This window comes from Malania oleifera, chromosome 6, assembly GCF_029873635.1.
Source record: "Malania oleifera isolate guangnan ecotype guangnan chromosome 6, ASM2987363v1, whole genome shotgun sequence".
Taxonomy (NCBI): domain Eukaryota; kingdom Viridiplantae; phylum Streptophyta; class Magnoliopsida; order Santalales; family Ximeniaceae; genus Malania; species Malania oleifera.
Genome location: NC_080422.1, coordinates 83,742,321 through 83,758,663, shown reverse-complemented (window position 1 = coordinate 83,758,663; position 16,343 = coordinate 83,742,321).

Below are 16,343 nucleotides of genomic sequence, written 5' to 3'. Positions count from 1 at the left end.
CCTTAGGTCCTTGCACATACACATAAGATAGTCCCCAAAATCATATATACTATCAGGGGAATTAATTGAAGTAAAATTGGACTTATAGGGTAAAATCAGTGAGGCTTTGGGTGACCGAGCCATTGTATTCAAAACACTTCGAGTGATTGAATCATTGACCAGTCAAAGTGTTGACTTGGTTTCGGGCGACCGAACCATGATTCTGACTTTTCCCACCAACTTGGCAGCCTGAACTTCACATTCAAAAATCCCTCGGGCTACCAAACTCAGGACCAGATGACCGAACCGCGGACAGAATGGAAATCGCCTTTGGTTAGAAAATTGAGCCATGATTCAGGCACCCGAACTTCAAAAATCAACTTTTTTCATTGTATCTGTTCGGGTGACCGAATCGTGGATCAGGTGCCCGAAACTCTCAGGTTGTTTTAATTTTGTCTGTGGTTAAGAAAGGTTAAATGGGGTTAATTTTCTTAAACAAGTTTTAAAATAATTTTAATAATTACCCCTATGTCCCCAACGGTCAAAATTTAGCCCTTCTCTCTCTCTCTCTCTCTCTCTCTCTCTCTCTCTCTATATATATATATATATATATATATATATATATATATATAGGGGCTCATTTGCTTGCATTAAAAGAGATTATAAAAAGAGATTAAGCAAAAATCCTCTAAAAAATCCTAAGCCCTATTTTGCTATACAAACCTCATACACATATTCTACTACTCTCTTGAGAAATCAAATCTTTGTGAGTGTTTATTGATTGTTCTAGTGTGCTAAAAACACCCTCATTTGTATATTGCATTTGGTTTTCGTTTCAGAGTTAAGTAAAGATTTTTTTCCCCTTGATTTTATTTAATAAATCTTTGGTTGGGAAAAATCTTAGAGCTAAATGGGTCTTTGCTAATCATTGCAAGACTCATTAGAGCTTGTATTTTTCTGTGCAAAAATATTTTGTTTACAAGCTTAGATCTGAATATCTCCTTGCGCTTTGGTATTGAGAAAACTATTTTTGAGATATTCTAAATTTCCATTGGTTTGAATCTTTGAAACCCTAAATTGAGATTGAGATTTTATCATTACTTAGTTTCAAAGATTTGCTTGTAGATACACTCTTGTGCTTGATTTGAGATAATTGATATTGTGAGTGTTGATTGCACATATATACCATTGAGCTTATTGTTCTTACATGATTAGTGTGTTCTAATTATTAAGGATACAAATATGCTTGATTAAGAAGCATTTTATTTGTATGCATCTTGTATTGAAATACTGTTGTATTCCAGGCATGGCCTAAGGGGATGGTAATCCAGCCTAGAAGGATTGGTTTTGAAGGTTAAGGTCAACCCTGTGCTAATTGACCTAGTTGTATTTTAGGTGTCACTCCACCCATTAAGTAATCCCATTGTGTAATCCTTGTGCTGGTGAGCTGGTGAGCCAAGGTGGGGATGTAGGAAGTTTGCCGAACATCGATAACATTTCTGGTGTCGTCTCTATTTACTGTTTTGTCATGCATGCTTAATTAAATCACTTGTGCAATTTAGTTTCCGCTAAATATATATATAGATACTGATTTATTTTATACGCACTAAGTTAACCATAGGCTTGTGTAATACTGCTGCTAGTGGATTGACCTAGGGGATTATTTTTAAAAATACCAATTCACCCCCCTCTTTGGATTATAGTAAAGCTAATAATTGGTATCAGAGCCTAGTAGCTTAGACTTAAAAGTTATTTTGCTAAAGATCTAGATGGCTTATAGTACTATAACCCCTTTCCCTAAGGGACCCTCTTCCACACACCGTCCGATTTTCAGTGGTGTCAATTACACCTTCTGGAAATAGAGGATGCACATCTATCTTCAAAATATTGATTGGAAGGTGTGGAAAGTTGTCTCTAAGGTAAACTATGTTCCTATGAAAACTGAAGGTAAAACTAGAGTTCCTAAGATTGAAGAGGAATGTACTAATGATGATATGAAAGCTGTTAGTTTAAAGGCTACTGCCATGAATAATCTGTATTGTGGTCTTGATGTGAATGAATTTAATAGAATTATGGCATGTTTATCTACTAAGTAGATATGGAATAAGTTAGAGGTCACATATGAGGGTACTAGAAATGTAAAATATAGTAGGATTGATATGTTGACTAGTGAGTATGAAGCATTTAAGATGAACACTGGTGAGTCCATTCAGAGCATGTACGCTAGATTCACACACATCATTAATTCACTACATGCATTAAGTAAGAACTATCCTACATATGAGATGATTAGGAAATTCCTTAGGGGTTTGCCTCTTATTTGGGAAGCAAAGGCTACGGCCATATTTGAGGGTAGAGACCTTAAGGCTATGTCATTAGATGAATTGATAGGTTAACTTATCACCTATGAGTTAGCTATTAATGAGAGACTAAATGAGCACAATAGGATGAAAAAGGTGACTGCATTAAAAGCTTCTACTAATACTTCTAGTGAGTGCAGTGAACTTGAATATGGAGATGACATGGCTATGCTTACTAGAAAATTCAGCAAGTTCTTCAGGAATAAGTGTAAGCCATATAGAAAGTTTAGGGAGTCTGCATCTGAGAAGGGAGAGTCTAGTAAAAGAAAAGAAACATCTAATGCTCCCACGTGCTATAATTGCTACAAAGTCGGGCATATGAAATCGGATTGCCCTTTGCTGAAAAAGGAGTTTAGGAAAAAGAAGAAAACCATGAAAGCAAGTACCTCGTGGGATAAACAAAATAGCAGTGATTCAGATTCAGATGGTAGCGACTCTGAGATTGCAAACTTGTGCTTGATGGCACGAGACGATGAGGTATTGTCGTCTTGTTCTTTATCTTCATATTATTCTGATGATGATCGTAATTCTGATAGCATGCCTACTTTTAGAGAATTGCAATATGAATATATTCGTGTATCCAAATTTTTAAACAAAATGACCAAGGAGAATGATGTTTTGAAAAAGAAATATGAAAATTGGTCAAAATTGTTTGAAATTGCAAAGAATTATCATGCTTCGATTCTTAAAGAAAAAGATTTAAAAATTGTCAAACTTGAGAGAAAATTGGAGGATATCTCCAAAATTGTTTTTAAATTTACTAAGGGCCAATGAAAATTTGAAAACTCCTGAGGGCCCAGAAAAACCTCTCTAAGCAAAAAAGGTCTTGGATTTAATGCTGTTGAAAATATGAGACGACCTGATCTTTATTTGGGACATTTTACACGAGAATCAAAATCCCAAATCCCACATAAAGATCCTAGGTGTCGAATGATATGTTTTAAATGTAAACAAATTGGACACATCCAATTTGACTATCACTTAGAAATAAGCATGTAAAAATTAGAAAGGTGTGGAGAGTCAAAGGTGATCCAGTCACTAACCCTTGTGGACCCAACAAAATTTGGGGACCAGCGTTAGTTGCTTAGTCTTTCTTACAGGTGTGTTTAAGATCGCCCTCCTCCAAGGACAAGTGGTATATGGATAGCGAGTGCTCATGGCATATGACCAGCAACAAAGCTAAGTTCGCATCAATCACTCCCAAAATGGAGTATACGTGACATTCAGAGAAAATGCAAAGGGTCGAATCATCGGTGTAGGTAAGGTTGGTAAGGAACCTTTCCATGTTTTTGATAATGTACTATTGGTTGATGGATTGAAATATAATTTATTGAGTATTAGCCAATTTTGTGATAAAGGATTTAAAGTATCATTTGAAAATGAAAATGCATTATTGAAAGTAAAGCTGATAATAAAGTACTTTTTACCTCTGAACGTCATGAAAATGTGTATACAACTAGTTTTGATAACTTAGCATCTCAATAGATTACATGTTTTTCTGCAATAAATAAAGCTAGCTGGTTATGGCATAGTCGTTTAGGACATGTTAGAATGGATTTGTTATAAAAACTATTGACCTTATAGGTCAGATCTCATTTTGATTATGACAAATACCTTGGTGCTTAATGTTTGATGAGTTTGTGTGCAGGATCAATTGGAGGTTTCTATATGATGCACATGGACTTGAAGAAAATAAAGACCCAAAATATTTACCTGTTGTATTTTTATTTTAATTGGGTCTGTAATATTTAAGGCATTATGGTCTGTAATAATTAATGCATATCATGCATGATAGGGTTTAAGCTAAAAAAGACCTAGACTGACCTTAGGTCCCCCCCTGCATGCATAAAAGAGTGCGCTATTAAAATAAGTTAATCATCATATGAATAGGGTCAGCATTTTAAAGAGAAAATGACCGAAAATGCCCAAATTGGCATGTTCGGTCGACCAAACCTTGATACATAGGGAAGTTCGGTCAACCAAACCTCCCTGGGTCAACATGTTGACCCCTCGGTCGACCGACATAAAATAAATAGGCAACGCCTTGGTCGACTGAACCCCAATTCCAACCGCTTGGTCTACCGAACTCTTAAGTTCAAAATATCTTGGTCAACCGAAGTTTGACCAGTTAGGTCAACCGAACTCATTTCGATCGATCGAACTGTGGAGATTTGTAAAATCGCCTTTGGACGACCGACCATCTTCTCAGTTCAATTTTTACCTGGTCAACCGAACTAGACACTACGGTAAACTAAACCTCAAGTATGGTCGACCGATCCTCTCAGGTTGTTGAATTTTTACCAAGAGTTAAACTGGGTTAACTTTAGTTAAACTTACTTAATATTTTGCAAATATACCCAGTGTGTCGCTAACAACTATATTTGTTTCAAATTCTATATATAGCTCTTCATTTGCAAAAATTAAGCATTGATTAGGATTTAAGATTAGGAAAAATTCTCTGAAAATTTTTTTGTCCAAAATCCTTATACTTTCATATCTATTCAATCCTATTACCAAAAACCTATCTCTTATACTCATCTAGCCACTTGCTTTGAAAGAAGGTAGTGTTTTCATATCATTTGTATAAGCTAAACTCTCCCTTGTTTATATTTGATTATGTGTTGATTTTTTGGAGAGTTAGCTAAGGTTTTTCCCATAATATTTCATTCATAAATATTTGATTGGGAAAAACCCTTGTGTAGTTTTTGATCTTGCATCTTCATTGCAAGTTTTCATAAGCTTGATTTGAGTTTTGATGAAAACATTTTTAGCAAGCTTAAAAACCCTATTATCTACTGTGCTTGATATTTGAGAAATATTATTTAAGATATATGTTAGGGTTTTAGAGAGCTTATGATTAATCACATTACAAGCATATTGGCTTGACATCAAAAGCCTCTCTCACGTACACACATTGATTTACATCCCACTGAGAGTTGCCACATTGGTTAACAAAATCTCACTTGAGCTTAAGATCCTATCATATATGAGTGCATTATTTGGTTGAGTATTTTGATACACATCTGCTTAGCTTAAGAAGCATATTTGGTTGTACACAAAAGTTTGTATTTCATTATTGTATTCCAGGCAAGGGCTTGAAAAGAAAGACTAGCCCTGTCAAATAGTCCTAGATTGTCTTTGAACCGTTTAGGATAGTTAGGTGCACCATCCTATTAAGGTGTGTTTAGGTTGAGGTCAGCCCCGCTAATTGACCTAGTTGTAACCAGTGTCGCTCCACCCGTTAAATGAGTAATAGTGGTAATCCTTATGCTTGTGAGCCAAGGCAGGGACGTAAACAGTATTGGCCGAATCCCGATAATATATCTTGTGTGCATTTTATTTTTCTACAAATTTACTTACTGCACGTGTATGTTATATTGTGAATGTTGCGCAGGATTTACTTTCCGCATATTAATCTTATTTGCCCATTTGGGATTGCTTAGAAAGACCCTAGGTTGCAAAATAATATTGATATCTTACTTAACCTAGGAGAAAATTTCCAATCACGCCCCCCCCCCGCCCCCCCCATTTGGGAATACACCAATTCTAACAATTGGTATCAGAGCCTCGTTGCACTATGCTTAACAGATTTTGTAAAAGATCGCAATGGCTCTCATTGCTGTATCCCCATTCGAAGAGGGACGATCACCTTCTAGTCCTCCATTATATTGCGGTGTAAATTAAACCCAGTGGGAAATTCAAATTAGCATATTTATTAAATATGTGAACTTAAGGGTCTGGCAGGTAATTGATAGAGGAATTTGCATACCTGCAGTTGAAAATGATAATAATGTTATGCATGCAAATTCACATACCATGGACTTATTGTATTGCTCTTTAGTTTCTGATATCTTGCTTGAGTTTGTGGCCTTTAAAAGTGCATAGGAAATCTGGGTTGAGCTCGAAAGGAAGTATGGAGTGACCTAGGAAATGGAGACTACCACTCCAAATGTTTCAAACCACATTCATGATCAAATTGCATTGGTAGATGATGAGGTATATGATTCTAACTCTGCCTCATTCACTGATTTGTGCAATGAAGCATGTGATAATTTGTATGCTAAATCCTGTGATTTATCATGTGTTAAATCATCAACTACTAGTAATGACTGCTTTGATGATAATGCATGTATCAATTCATGTGATGTTTACCATGATGATTCTCGTGCCAAAATATGTGACAATCTATATGATGAACCATTTATTGCTTTTGATAATGATACCGTTTATGATGCATGTGTTGATTCATTTGAGTGTTATTATGATTTATCTGATGCTAAATCATGCAATAAATCCTATGATAGTGGCATGCCCTCTAACAAGGAACTAGAATGTGCTTTATTGAAAATGAATAAGCTTCTAGCTAAGGTATCTAAATAGAAAATATCTTTGAAAAATGAAAATAGAAGGTTGGCAAAACAATTAAAAAATCTAAGAAAATATCATGCCACCTTAGAGAAGAAAAAGATCAAGAAGATAATGAAAATTATTCGTTTAAAGGAAGAAATAGAGAATGATAAACCCTTAGGAATCAAAATAATTAAATGTTTGAAAAAGGGTTCATATTCCAAATCCCACAGTTGTAAAAACTCAAACGTCTCTTTTGAACAAAATAAAAACAAATAAGCAAACACGTTTGTATGCACATGATGGGTACCCAGGACACATTGGCTCTTCTTATTTGTGTAAAAGTGCAAATGGATTAAATAAGGAAATGATGTGGTAAACTTAGTAGCTAGTTCCTGAGAGAGAGAGGGAGGAGGAAATTAAACTGAACCATAGGATAAGACTTAGTGGGGTAGATGTAACCGACAGTTTGGGAGGTAGTTAAACTTAGAAGACCTCAAAATTGATCCCCCCCCCCCTAAGTGGAAAAGTCATGGGTTACCCTTAAAGAAGAGTTTAGGTCAAAATTTGGTGAAAATTGAAAAGTTAACTGAGTTCGGTCGACCATCCGCAAATGAACTAGCCTCTCTGGTCGACCGTATGGCTGAATTTGACTCTTTGGTCAACTGACCACTTTCGAACTGATGAACTTCGGTCGACCAAACCCACTTCGGTCAACCCCTTGGTCAACCAAACTCGAAACCGAAATCTCTTTAGTTGACCATCCATTTCAGGTCAAAATTCTATTGGTTAACCAACAATAGGAAGCTGAAACGTCATTTTAGGTTTTGGTCGACCATCTCTCACTTTGGTCGACCAAACAAGAGCTTTTTGTGAAGAATATGAAACGACGGTTGACCAAACTTGTCCCCAGTCGACTGAACCTCGTGGGTCTATATATATTTCCCGCATGGAAAAAGCTCATTTTCACCGAAAAAATTTGGAGCTCCTCTGTTGTTTCCTTGAATATCACCCTATATTCTCAATCCATCACCAAAACCACTTCCATCAGCATCCATGGCATGACCAAATGAGAGTATTGATGCTCAGGATGTCACCTATGTCGAGGACAACTAGTTTTTTTCATAGCGTGCTAAGATCAAATATGTGGGGGAGTTTCACCCCAAGGAAGTTATACTGGGTAAGATTCTCAATCTTCATTCTATGGAACAACATTTTAGTAGCCTTATGGACATGTTTCGATATCAGGGGTGGAAATATTTTATCACATATTAGCCTAGCAGGCACTATCCCACATATGTTAAGTTATTTTATGCCAACTTAGGCAATGATAAGAATGGATATTATTCTAGGGTTTTGCTAACTGACATTAGATTCGATGCTGAATATTTGTCAGATACTCTGGATATAGGGCGAGGTGATTTTGAGTGCCCTGACTCAGTGACCTCCTGAATAAATGAACATGAGTTTACTATTGGGACTTTTGCAAACCTGACTATGACTAATCCACTTACTACTAGTCCCAATCACCCACCGAACTAAAGATCCTTTACCTTAGAGGCCAAGATAGTTCACCACCTAATCACATATAATATTCTGCCTAAGGCAGGATCTAGGGTGCATGTTTCTTTCCTCGACTATTTTGTTATGTGGTGTCTGTTTGTGCGAAAGAAACTAGATCTACCCAGTTTGATGATACATTCGATGATAGCTAAGATGATCAGGCGGAGGATTATTATGCCATATGGGGGAATTCTGAACAGGCTATTCCTTGTGATGGAAGTCACTCGATCAAATGTGGTCGTACTGAAGAGAAGGAGGGGTGTAGATATGTTCTCCTCAATTACCCTGAGATTGATGGGGTATGAGTTGGCCGGAAACATGTGGTTGCCCACAGGTGTTAGGGGAGCAGCAGCTCAAGAGGAGGCCCCACAAGAGATGCCACCACAACCTGCACAGCCAAAGAATGATGATCTGATGGCTACCATCACTGGTTTTATGGACTCATTTGCGCAGTACAAAGATACGCAGCATCAGGTTACTCAGTGCATTCAGTCTGACATCAGGGAGCTGAGGGACGTAGCTTTGTCATCCAGTGCTCAGTACTTAGCTCTTCAGGATGAGTTCAGGGAGTTCTCTATCTCTTTAGAGAATAGGTATAGGGAGCTAGAGAGGGTCATTGCTGTTAATTTCAGTGAGCTGAATGACCGCATCCATAAGTTGCAGGATGATAGAGATCGTATGACGATGGACTTTGACCTAGATATGGGCGATGGCGTTGTTGATGGGGGTGACATATAGACACCAGGAGAGCACCCTGTAGGATCGGAGATCATTATTATTATTATCTTTATTATTCTCTAGTTTGTATCTATAATCAACTTACATTGCTTTTATTTCTCTTTCACTGACTACACCATACTCACACCCACTATCCATTTTGGTTTCTGCGAATAGCTGGGTCATTTATAGTTATTTATATTTATCGGTAGTTATTGGCTGAGGGGGAGCTTTGGTTGTTTATTACTGATGTATTTTGTATGCTCCCATGATCATGTTATTATATAGATATATATGTTTGATATTCTCTGTTCTTTTCATGAATACTTTGTCATGAGTGGCATATGTATATAAATTTCTAGTCACCTGGTTGCATGCTTAGTTTAGAATGTCTCCTACATAGCGGATGCAGTGAATGTGAAATTGCATGCTGGTAGATAATTAGATTCTTGCATGCTCTAAACTTGTGATATACTATCTTTTTGAGAATCTTCTTATGCGGGTTAATTTGGGAAATGTCCTGGTTACAGACGGCTTGCTGCCGAATTTTTGGTAGACATTTTTCCAAAAATATTAAAATATTTTCTAAAATGATATTGGATGTGCATGAAAAATCTATTTTTTTGATTTAAACTGTCTGCACTTGGCTCATTTTAGTTTGAATCATCTGGAGCTGCTTGTGCTTACATATTTAAATGTTTTTGAAAAAATTGGCAGGTTCCTTATGGGATAAATCACATTTTTTTAGACAAAATGCTGCCAAAATTTTAATTTTTTTTTTAAATAAAAAAAGTACATTGATGATTATAATGAAATACAAGTTAAAACATTTTGAAAGGATGAGTGAACGTTAAATGAAAATTAATCTTCTTCCTAGTATAATCATCAGACATTTAGTGGAGCTTAGTTCCATCCCTAGGAAAAAAAGCTTAATGGGTTTGCTTTAGGTTATGAGTATCATTCCATGCCTTAATATATCTTTTCTCTTGCATGTGTAATCCATAGGGATAGCTATACTGGTTGCATAGAAGAGTAAATTAATCTTTACCAGTATACTTATTTTAAGAGATGTAAAATGAATGGCTTATACTCTTGACATACTTTGTAAAATCGACCTTGATGAGTATAAGTAGCTTATTTCATCTAAGCTATAATTCAAATTGAAAGGGGGAGTATCTAAACATAAAATTCCTATCATGCTATACTCTCCAATATTCTTAGCTTAGATGTATGTTGAACGTCATTATGGCATATGCTTAAATGAAATGTTTTCCTAAACACCTTAAAATAATATATGACTATTTTGTCACTATCATCTGTTTGCCATATGATCCTTGTGTTTATATTTATGATATACTTAGGTTTTATATGGTTGTTTTTGTCTAGTTATATTATGAATATGCTTAAAATGCTAAACCAGAAAATTATTGCTTACATGATCTTTAAAGTTTCTTTTTCAGTAAGTACCCCCAGTATTTCTTGATAATATCATAAAGGGAAAATATATTCATATATTTGTTATATACATACACACGCACACGCACACACACACACACACACACACACACACACACACACACATACATATATATATATATATATATATATATATTTACATATATTTTTGGTAATTGGCAAGAAATTCTTTCAAATCAAAAACCCTTTATATCTTGCCTTATTATTATATATATGTTTCTAAATTGCATAACTGGTTCGATAACTTCACATGAAAATGCATGTGAACTTGTTAGACTATGTTTGTACTCAAACCCTCTACTTGCTATCATATGTCGTGTGTATTAAACTCAAATATTTCACGGGTATTATGATATGTTTTCAACTGCAATGGTTTGCATATATTTATGGTCTAAACATTGTTTTCATGTCATTTAAATTATTTAAATGACCAGTTACATTGTTTGTGTGCTTAATTGCTTTATACTTTATGAGCTTCCCTTTTTTATCCATATTGGACTATTTGAGTTAGCTATTGTGGATAACTGTAAATTTGAACTCAATCAGGCCATTTATATACGAATTGTTTTGGGAATTGATCTATGTTCAAACGGCATGCAGCCGAAATTCTAAAAACGCTTTCCCAACCATACTTTGTATTCAAATGCTTCATACTCAATGCCTTGCCTACCTACTTTAAACTTGTCATGACCCTTTTTGCTGTTGTCAATAGGGGGAGAAATTCTAGGCAAAATTGGGTTCCATAGGGAAAAATATTTACACTTTTAATCTCTACATTTCCCTTATGCATAGGTTCAGGGGAAGCCTTTCTTGGCTATACCCACTTTTACATAAGATATTTGTCATCATCAAAAAAGGGGAGATTGTTGACCTTATAGGTCAAATCTCATTTTGATTATGACAAATACCTTGGTACTTAATGTTTGATGAGTTTGAGTGTAGGATCAATTGGAGGTTTCTATATGATGCACATGGACTTGAAGAAAATAAAGACTCGAAATATTTATCTATTGTATTTTTATTTTAATTGGGTTTGTAATATTAAGGCATTATGGTTTGTAATAATTAATGCATATCATGCATGATAGGGTTCAAACTCAAAAAGGCCTAGATTGACCTTAGGTCCCCTATACATGCATAAAAGAGTGCGCTATTAAAATAATTTAATCATCATGTGATTAGGGTCAGCATTTTAAAGAGAAAATGACCGAAAATGCCCAAATTGGCATGCTCAATCGACCGAACCTTGATACATAGAGTAGTTCAGTCGATCAAACCTCCCTAGGTCAACATGTTGAACCCTCGATTGACCAACCAAGAATATATAGGCAACGCCTTGGTTGACCAAACCCTTAAGTTCAAAATATCTCGGTCAATCGAAGTTCAACTAGTTCGGTCAACGAAACTCACTTCGGTCGACCAAACAGCGAAGTTTTGGAAAATCGCCTTTGGACGACCGACCATCTTCTCAGTTCAATTTTTACCTAGTCAACTGAACTGGACACTAAGGTCAACCGAACCTCAAGTTAATCTTTTTAAAAAATACCCAGCGTGTCCCCAACGGCTATATTTTTTCCAAATTCTATATATAGCCCTTCATTTGTAAAAAATAAGCATTGATTAGGATTTAAGATTAGGAAAAAATCTTTGAAAATATTTTTGTCCAAAATCCTTATAATTTCATATCTCTTCAATCCTATTGCCAAAAACCTACTTTTTATACTCATCTATCCACTTGCTTTGAAAGAAGGTAGTGTTTTCATATCATTTGTATAAGCTAAACTCTCTCTTGTTTATATTTGATTATGTGTTGATTTTTTGGAGAGTTAGCTAAAGTTTTTTCCATAATATTTCGTTCATATATATTTGATTGAGAAAAACCCTTGTGTGGCCTTTGATCTTGCATCTTCATTGCAAGTTTTTATAAGCTTGATTTGTGCTTTGATGAAAACATTTTTAGCAAGCTTAAAAACCCTATTATCTACTGTGCTTGATATTTGAGAATATTATTTGAGATATCTGCTAGGGTTTTAGAGAGCTTATGATTAATCACATTACAAGCATATTGGCTTGACATCAAAATCCTCACTCTGACGTACACACATTGATTTACATCCCGTTGAGAGTTATCACATTGGTTAACAAAATCTCACTTGAGCTTGAGATCCTATCATATGTAAGTGCATTATTTGGTTGAGTATTTTGATACACATCTGCTTAGTTTAAGAAGCATATTTGGTTGTACACAAAAGTTTTTATCTCATTATTATATTCCAAGCAAGGGCCTGAAGAGGGTGACTAGCCCTCTCAAATAGACCCGAATTGGCTTTGATCCAGTTAGGAAAGCTAGGTACACAATCTTGTTAAGGTGTGTTTAGGTTGAAATCAGCCTCACTAATTGACCTAGTTGTAACTGGTGCCACTCCACCCGTTAAGTGAGCAATAGTGGTAATCCTTGTGCTTGTGAGCCAAGGCGGGGACATAGGTAGTATTAACCGAATCCCGATAACATATCGTGTGTGCATTTTATTTTTTCGCAAATTTACTTACTACACGTGTATGTTATATTATGAATGCTGCACAGGATTTACCTTCTGCATATTAATCTTATCTACACATTTGGGATTTCTTAGAAAGACCCTAGGTTGCGAAATAATACTGATATCTTACTTAACCTAGGAAAGAAATTTTAAAATTCCAATTCACCACCCCCCCCCCCCTTCTCTTAGGAATACACCAATTCTAACAAAAACTTGTGAAAAAGGATTTGGTTAAAAGCTTACCTAAAAAAAATTTTGTAAAAGATAAAATTGTGATGCATGTCATATGGGTAAACAAACAAAATCAAGTTTTAAGAAAAAGGAATTCATATCTACCACTAGACCACTTGAAATGCTACATTTAAATTTATTTGGTTCTAATCAAATTCAAAGTCTAGGTGGAAAATTTTATGCCTTTGTTATTGTGGATGATTTTTCTAGATTCACATGGGTGTTGTTTCTTTCTCATAAAGATGAATCATGTGAACTATTCACTAAATTATGTAGAAGAATTCAAAATGAAAAAAAAGCTACAAAATCACACATAAGAAGTGATAAGGGAACTGAATTCAAAATGATGGGATAGAAAATTATTCTGACTTAAAGGACATTTCACATAACTTTTCTGCACCTAGGACCCCACAAAAAAATGGTTTTGTGGAAAGAAAGAATATGTCATTACAAGAAATAGGTAGGACTAAGCTGAATGAACATAAATTGCCCAAATATTTATGGACTGAGGCTGTAAGTACTACATGTTATGTCATGAATGAATTGCTAATCAAGCCTTCACTTAATAAGACTCCATATGAATTGTGGAACAACCATAGACCTAATATTTCCTATTTTCATGTTTTTGGTTGTAAATGCTTTATACTTAGAGATTGAATATCTACGGTAATTTGACTTTAAATCTGATGAAGGTGTTTTCCTAGGCTATTCACTTAATAGTAAAGCATATAGAGTTTTCAATAAACAAACACTAACTGTTATTGAATCCATTCATGTTGTTTTTAATGAATCTAATCCATTTTCTAAAAGAAATGATGAAGATGATATTAATATTATAAAATATTTAGATAAACTATCTATTGAAAATAATGTGGACATCCATTCAGAAGCAAATGATAAATCAATTGAAAATGATAAAGTTGAAAGTGAAGTTCAAGAACTACCTAGGGATTGGAAATACATTAGAAACCATCCTTTAGAAATTACAGGTGGACCTTCACGTGGTGTAGCCACACGGTCTTCCTTAAGAAACCTAGTTAGTCACTTTGCTTTCTTATCCCAAGGAGAGCCCAAAAATTATTAAAGAATTCATAGAAGATGAGTCTTGGGTTATGTCTATGCAGGAAAAGCTTAACCAACTTGAAAGAAGTAAAGTGTGGATCCTAGTTCCCAAGCCTAATGATCATACAATTTTTGGAACTAAATTGGTACATAGAAATAAGAAGGATGAGAATGGGGTAGTAACCAGAAATAAAGCTAGACTAGTTGCCGAGGAATATAATCTGGAAGAGGGGAAAGATTTTGATGAAACCTATGCTCCTGTAGCTAGAATGGAAGTCATTCGTATATTGCTTGCTTATGTCACTTTTAAAAACTTTAAATTGTACCAAGTGGATGTTAAAAGTGCATTCTTAAATGGCTATATAAATGAAGAGGTATATGTAGAACAACCACCCGATTTTGAAAATCATAAATATCCTAATCATGTATACCGGTTGTCCAAAGCCTTGCACGGATTGAAACAAACTCCTCAAGCTTGGTATGAGACGTTTAGTCATTTTCTATTAGGAAATGGATTTACCCGTGGCAAAATTGACACTACACTTTTCATCAAATCTAAAAATGATGATATGCTCCTTGTTCAAATTTATGTTGATGATATTATTTTTGGAGCAACTAATGATGATTTGTGTGATGATTTTGCCAAATGCATGCAAAGTGAATTCGAAATGAGCATGATGGGTGAACTGAGTTTCTTCTTAGGACTGCAAATTAAATAGGCTAAATATGGGATTTCATTTGTCTAAATATGTTGGGCCTTGCTAAAGAGACTTAATATGGAAGATGGTAAAATTCTTGGCACTCCTATGAGTTCTTCCATCAAACTTGATAAAGATGAGCAAGAAATCCTTGTAGATGTGAAATTATATCGTGGCATGATTGGTAATCTCCTATACCTCACAGGTAGTCAACCTGATATCATGTTTAGTGTGTGCATGTGTGTTAGGTTTCAGGCTGCTCCAAACGAGTCTCATCTATTGGCAGTCAAACGCATTCTTAGGTACCTAGTTGGAACTACAGAATTAGGCTTATGAGCATACGACATTTGAGATTTTTAGTTATACTGATGCTGACTTTGTAACATCCAAAAAATTTCTCCATTTTTTTTAACATATATATATATAAGCATTCCTACGCTGCAGATACATAAGTCATACAACCATATATATCAAACAATATCATAATTCAGTACATTCAGATTATAGCCATATACAATAACTCCCTCCAGTATCATCTACTCCAAAAAAAATAAAAAACATTGTCACAAACTTACCCTACAACCAGGGTAACCAAGTCAACTCTCTATTCACGAGCCTGATCTGTTCGGCTAGCTGGCTCACCTGAAAAGTGGTAAAGTAATGGGGTGAGATGATGCTCAGTAAGTGGAAATATCTATTACTAGTGTGTGGAGACCGAGTCGTAAAATTATAATAATAATATTTAAAACTACATGATCTGGAAAATCTGTAAAACATATGTGTAGTAGCTTAAAACATTTGTATCATTTGAACTTTCTATCATTCATACTGCTATATCATACTATATATGACAAAAGCTGTAAAACTGTATGCATATACATATAAATAACTGTGCTCTTTTCCTAGAACTCTGTATGTCATGATTTGACCCCTCATAACAGGGTTGTGCGGCCCGTAGGCAGGACTTAACTCTAGTCGGCCCTCCAGGTAATTCATCATACTCTAAACTACCTTTACCCGGTTAAACTGCATCCACTCCTAAGCTCAGGACTGGCTGTTACCTCGTCAAACTGGCCCCCTCAACCTAGTGAACTGGGGAGCTGCATCCTCTCCGAGCACAGTTTGACGGTACCCACACACTATCTGAGATATGTGATTGCACTATATTCTGTATATAGCAATGGTACCGTGCTCTGTAAACTGTATCTGTTTCTAATCTTTCTACAGGGATCTGATACTATATACATATATATACTATACTCTTTTACTGTTTTCATTATGTTTTCAAAATAACCATAACACTATTAATATGTACTATAAATACTGTAATATCTGTAGCATCTTGATGATATAACTGTATAATTTGTCTG